Raw genomic sequence first — 7,279 nt, forward strand, 5'->3', positions numbered from 1 at the left:
CATTAGGGGACTGCAAATCGAGACCACGATGAGATCCTGCCTCACACCTGTCAGATGGTTACTGTAAAAAAACAGAAGACAAAAGAGGGGCACGGGGCTGGCTCAGTCAGAAAGGCATGCGACTCTCGATCTCGGGGTTGTTTGAGCCCAACGTTGGGTGTGGAGATTACTTACATAAACACACACACACACACAGTAACACATGCTGGTGAGGATGCAGAGAAATTGGCACCCCCATGCACTGTTAGTGGAGGGAGGGGCACGTGGAGAGTTATGATCGAATGGGAATAGAGTTTCATGGAGTTTCAGTTGCTCGAGATGGAAACACTTTTGGACATTGCACAACAACGTGAATGCTCGTAATGCCACTAAACTGTACGATGAAAAAGGATTAAGATATTGAATTCTATGTTATGTATATTTCACAATTTTTTTAATTAGGAAAAAAAACACACACACAAAAAACCTAGATTACTAAAGCCATACAACTCCACCTCCATGACCTCTCACTTACTCTACTCCAGCTCCACTGGCCTTTTTAAGGTTCTTCAAACACGTCAAACATGTTCCTGCCTCAGGGCCTTTGCACTGTCTGTTGCCTCTGCCTGGAATGCTCTTCCCATAGTTATCTGCCTGGCTCACCTCCTTCATGTCTCTGCTCACATGTCTTCTTATCAGTGAATCCTTTCCTGACCACCCTACGAAAAAGCATCCACTGACGTTCTCTATCCCTTTACCTTGCTTTAACTTTTTGCAGCCCTTGCTTTTGACATATATTAAAGGTATTTGCTTATGCAATGGTGAATGTGATGACCACGGCCCCTGTCATGTCGTGTCTAGTCTGGAAGGGGATGTGTCCTTATTTATGCCTCTCATGACTTCAACTCACCCCCAGCCCCATTCTAGGCAGAGTCCATGTATCACGGATCACAATTTTTAAAAAATGTTCATTTATTATTTATTTTGAGAGGGTGGGGGAGAGGCAGAGAGAGAGGGAGAGAGGGAGAATCCCAAGCAGACTCTGGGCTATCAGCACAGAGCCCGACATGGGGCTCGATCTCATGAACTGTGAGAGATCATGACCTGAGGTGCCCCCACATAGGTCCGTTTTTGCATGAGCCCACAATGCTGATGTTAAACTTTCACACATATGAGGTTGTGACTCTTTGAAATTTTCATCTCTAACATTCTGGGCACCTAGCTCAAGTCCTGGTACACAGTGGGCAAAAGGATGACTCATTAAATGGAGGCATGAATGACCTAGTAAATCAAGTAATTCTGATCCCCGAACTAACACATAGATGGTGGGTCAACCTAATATTATGAGAATCCCCAGATAAATATTCCCGCCCGAAACAATGTGTGTGATAATGATAGATGTTTCCTGAACACCAGTTATATGCCCTAGACTTTACTGAAGAGGCAATGTCACAAGCAGACATTAGTCTCCCCGCAGAGACTACAAGAAAACAAGGCATGGAGAGACTGAGACAGCCTGGACAGAAATTGCAAGGGCAAGACCCACACCGGAGTCTGTCTTCGTGGGCTTGTCCACGTCGTGGCTTTCACACATTAACTTTGAGATCACCTGGAGGGTGAGAACTGAATGAAAACTGTCTCGTTCTTCCCTGTGCTTAACTCCCGTTCTGTTTCCTTGGAATATGATTCCTTCTTTTTTGCTGTCTTTGATGTATTCCCCTGCCCGCTGTATTTTTCTTCTTTAACATTTGCCTCCTTCTGCTCTTGGGTGCGTCCTTGGCTTCGCCCCCACCTCTCGCCTCCACTTTGGTATCCCCAGTCCTTTGGTAAGCCAACCGGACTGGGACCGGGCCGTTTGTTGACCTCGGGAGTCTGGGATGAAAAAAAAAGAAGAAGAAGAAGAAGAAGTTAAAATCTCTCCACACATTCAAACAAAGAAAAGAACATTTTATATTCCCTTTCATGGTCAAAAGATGATCCTTTCTTCCCGTTCACAAAATCCATTTAGGTGTTTATAGACCAGTTATCTTAACAATGACTGTCCTTTGCTTTTCTCTCTGTGCCAATTAACATTCTTAATTGCCTCGCTCCAACTGTCTCACTTTTTGTGTGTTGGGGAGAATTCCCTGACAAGTTTATTTTCAGTTATAATTTATATTGCAAAGACGGGGAGATATTTATGACAGTAAACTTTCCTGCGTGCTGGGCTTTTAGCTCTCTAAAGGTTTGTTATAATAAAGAACACTTGTGGCAAATTTACAGAAGTGCCTTCTCGGTGATTTTTTTTTTTTTAAAGACAGAGTTCAGAACAAGCACTTTTGGGGAGAGGGAGGCAGTATTTGTGTCTGGTAGATTAAAAAAAAGCGGGAGAAACCTTTAGAAAAGGTTGTGGGTGCCAATACAGAAATGTTTTCGGTAAAGAATGAATCAGAACTGCTAAAAAAGGAAATGGAGTGGAAAAGCGTTTTTAGCTGAAAAGTTGTTCAATCAATTGAACCTTCAACTTGCTTTTGAAAATCTATATATTTCTCCTGTCCGGTTACGAAATATGTGAGTGTCCTGATAAGCATGTTTATGGGCTTAGCCATTTAGCTTGATCACTCATGTTACCAAGGCGCACGTCTTGCACAAGAGCCCACAAAGGGAGTAAGATAGTATTTGGAAAAAGCTCTTGAAGGGTTGTGAATCTGTGAGATACCAACATTCGTTTCAGAAAAACTCAGGACATGAGGCCGTGGGGAAAGAAATCCAAAATTTGAACAGAGCTGTATGCACAGGAGGTTCACTGAGATATTATCTGTAATAAAGGCAGACAATTCGAATGTAATGACAGGCGCTGCTGAGGCAAATTAAGAATTCGTTCACAGAGTGAAAAATTGCATTGTAAAACACATTTACAGTGTGTTTGTTTTTTAATGTGGTGGGAAAGGCTTGTGACATCCTGGTTCAGTGAAATAAACAGAACGCCGGACTCTATTTTCAAATTGATCTCGATTATGTTACAGGTATGATATTCATGGAGGAAAGATTAGAAGAAAATTCACTAGAATGTTATCTTTTTCTGATCTACAGAGGAAGCAGATAAATTACTCAAATCATCCCACAAGCGAATATAAGATTGCGGTTGTGCAATCTTTGAGGGAAAAGGCAAGAATGCAGGGGTTTGATTTAGTTGGGGGAGGTGAAGAAGGCTCCCCTGGAAAAGACAAAAGGATTTGATTGTGATTTCGCGTTTTAAATTTTATTAGAAAATGTTTTGCTGTTAAAAAAGAAACAAACGTATCAGGTGGGTGCCGTGGTCTTGAAGTCATACTTCCTATAGACCTGGTTTTTCAACTCTATCGACACTTGGGATCAGATCATTTCTTGTTGGGGGTGGGGGGGGGTGGCGTCCTGGGCATTGGAGGCTGTTAGCAGGATTCCTGGCCTCTACCGTCTAGACGCCAGTGGCACTCTTGAGTTGTGACAACCAAAAACCGGCTCCAGACATTGCCAAATGTCCCCTGGTTGGGGAGAGAGAAAAATCGCTCCCCCCCTCCCCATTGAGAACCTCTGCTGTGGACTCAGAGACCCAACATTCTCTCCAGCACGTGAGTGCCTGAGATTGACCTCAAGATCTGCGTGCCTGGACTGGAGTGAGCTAGTCAAGTGGCTGAGGCACATAAGTGGCCGTCAGATCCACTCTTCAACGGAAGAATCTGCAGGAGCAATTCTCCTTGCTGCACTTCATTCCTGCTTAAAGAACTCTCTGGAGTATTAATACTTTTTCCTCTTCTTTTTGAATGTCCACGTACAGGCTTCCATATATTAGCAACTAGGAAGGCTCATTAGAGCAGGAAATTGTTCGATACCAATTTGGGATTGATAAAATGGGAACAAGCAGAGAGATATCAAAACGAGGGAGGGGGACTCTCCTTAGTTAAGTGGTGATTATTGCAATTAGCCAGACTTTGCAACCATAAATCATCCCAACGGAGGGGCTCCGGGCCAGGACGCTCAGAAAAGTGGACATGTGGCCCCATCATAAAGCACTCGCGGTGAATTACAAGCATGATTTCTTAAGCGATTTTAGCTCGACTTCTAAATCTCCAGAATTTGAAGAGTTCCTTCCAGAAATAAAGCCTTCCAGGAGGCAGGCAGATATCAAATCGATGAAAGTCGGCTGCCTCCAAGAGGCTGATACATGCTGAGAATACTTCCGGAATCCAAACCTTGCATTTCCCAAATTAAAGCAGCCGGGGTGACCATGCCGGTCCACATGGCCGTTTCCTGGCACGAATAATTAGAGACCCAAAGGGGCATACTTTTGCAGTCGTAGATCATGATTTATGGACACACCAGCCTTGCCACTTCAGCCGTTTCAAGCTTGCGATGCTGGGAATCCCACAGAGGAAAAAAACCAACGCATACTTATGGCCCTTTCAATTATAGGGATAACCAACTATCTAATCGCCTTCTTCAAAACAGCTCCTATTAGGTATGCTTTACAGGTCATAAAACCCACCCACTGGAAGTTTGATACTTTGTAATAAAGCACTACAATTGGGCAGCCATCACTTTGCAATTGCCTTCTTCCCCCAACTGAGAGAAAACAAAATAAAATTCTTTAACCTAAAGATGGTAAGTTTCCCATCTTCACTGTCTTTAGGTGCACTGCTCAGAGGTATTAAGAACATTCACATTGCTGTGCAATCTCCAGATCTGTCTCCGTCTTGCAAAACTGAAACTCCGTACCCATTAACCAACTAACTCTCCATCCCCCCCCCCACTAAGTACCTCATATAAGTGGAATCAAATGGTATTTGTCTTTTTGTAACCAGCTTATTTCCTGTAGTATGATGTCCCTGAGGTTCACCCATGTTGGAGCATGTGTCAGAATTTCTTTCATTTTTAAGGCTGGATAATATTTCTTTGTATGTATACACCACATTTTACTTATCCATTCATCTGTTGATCAACCCTTGGGTGGCTTCTGCCTTTTAGCTATTGTGAATAATGCTGTTATCAACATAGGCGAACAAAGATCTCTTCACATCCCTGGTTTTTGGTTCTTTTGGGCATATACCCACAACTGGAAATGCAACGTCATATGGTAATTCCGTGTTTGATTTTTTAAAAAAAAAATTTTTTTTAATGTTTATTTATTTTTGAGACAGAGCATGAATGGGGGAGGGGCAGAGAGAAAGGGAGACACAGAATCGGAAGCAGGCTCCAGGCTCTGAGCCATCAACCCAGAGCCCGACGCGGGGCTCGAACTCACAAACCGTGAGATCGTGACCTGAGCTGAAGTCGGACGCTCAACTGACTGAGCCACCCAGGCGCCCCCCCGTGTTTGATTTTTTGAGGAACCGCCATACTGTTTTACACGGTAGCTGTACTAATTTACATTCTCACCAACAGGAATTACCTTTTAATACTTTATTTTGATATTCTGGCCTGCAGAGTCATTGGCCATTGACGGATTCATTCATTATCACTCATTGTGACTTCTGTGTTCCATTGCCATGGCGAAGCGCCAGGAACTCGGTGGTGAAGGGGTCTGTCTTAATGTCATGGCTTGCACTGTGGAAAAAACAAGCGACAGATACACAATGAAATCTATAATCATACATTTTGAACCATGCTATGAAAGAATTAGAAGGTAAGTAGTTGAGACCCGACTTGGATGAGGACAGGTGGGTGGTAGGCAGGGAACTCTGCACTGAGACGGGACGCTTAGTAAGGGAGGGCCGGGTGAAGCGGACGGGGAAGTTTTGCAGAACAGGGTAGATGCGCTGAGTGCAACAGGGACCTACACCCTTTAACTGGACAGTCATAGCATTCACACATCCGGCTTATACTGGTTGCTCTGAGCTTGTTTTCCCATCTTGAAGCAGGACTAAAAAAGGATTTTAATGAGGATGCCATAGGATTATGTATCCCGAAGATTCTCATTGACAGTAAAGCCTCGGTTTTCATAGAGCGCCTGCCTGAAAGATAGAACAAGACATGAATTTCCCGGGGCACCTGGGGGGCTCAGTCGGTTAAGCATCCGGCACTTGATTTTGGCTCAGGTCATGATCTCACGATTGGCTTCGTGGGATCGAGCTCCACGTCAGGCTCTACGCCGATAGTGAGAAGCCTGCTTGGGAGTCTCTCTTGCCCTCTCTTTCTGTCCCCCAGCTGCCACCCCCACAGGATCTCTCATTCTCTAAGTACATAAATAAATACAGAAGCAGTAAAAACAATAATTTCCCAACAATTTCTGCCTGGGGCAAACAGTGACAATGACTGGATTATATAAACCCAGTCACCTAACGAAAGCTTAATATCTCTTGCTTTGATCTTTTTTTTTTTTTAAGATTTATTTTATTTTGAGAGAGAGCAAGAGTGGGGGAGAGGAGCTGAGGGGGAGAGGGAGGGAGGGAGAGAGAGAGAGAGAGAGAGAGAGAGAGAGAGAGAGAGAGAGAATATCTTAAGCAGGCTCCACACTCAGCACAGACCCCAACTTGGGGCTCGATCCCACAACCCTGAGATCATGACCTAAGCCTAAATCAAGAGTTGGACACTCAACAGAGTCAACGGGGGGCCTCAGTCCTTTTTTTTTTTTTTTTTCCTAACTTTGGTCCCACCCAGGTCTTTTGGTTGTTTAAGGAGTATTAAATAATCAGAAAAATTACCTTTGATTAGGGAGTTGCCCATAGTCCTGCTGTCTGCATTTACCCTCTCTCTGCTCTGCTCTGGTGGCTTTACCTCCTGCCCCTGGCCCTTCGATGCAGCTCACCATTGGGACAGATTCAAAACGTGTACTGCGTCTTTCTTTTCTTGACACGGCGTTCATGGAAGGTTTCCGTTTGAGGAAAATCTCTCCTGGATTTTACTGTGGAATTTACTTCTACAGATCCTGGGATTTTCAGGACATGCTTCACTTAACATGTTTTCTTTTACCACCATTTTTTTCTTGTTCAGTCATCTTGTCTATATTCAGCTTCGGATGCATGACTGGTGTGGGGATATAAGAATAATTTTGGAGCTGGGTTTAGGGATTGACCCCCAGCTCAGACACTTCCTATTTAAGTCACCTGACATCTCTGAGCCTCAGTTTCCTCATTTTCCAGATGGACAAAGCAATGCTGACCTCCCTGGGAAGAGAAAACAAAGGAGTGTGCATTTAGCGAGTCTGAGGCATACAACCGGGGCTCAAACAATAATTGTTATCATCACCACTTGGAGACACAAGAGGCACAGTTTTATGACCTCGTTCTAAGTAGAAATGATGAAACGATCATCAACTAAAATAACTAAATATAAGCAACCGTAT

Source organism: Lynx rufus, unplaced genomic scaffold (assembly GCF_022079265.1).
Source record: "Lynx rufus isolate CCGP_SWC_20201006 ecotype Redwood Valley unplaced genomic scaffold, mLynRuf1.p SCAF_8, whole genome shotgun sequence".
NCBI classification, from domain to species: domain Eukaryota; kingdom Metazoa; phylum Chordata; class Mammalia; order Carnivora; family Felidae; genus Lynx; species Lynx rufus.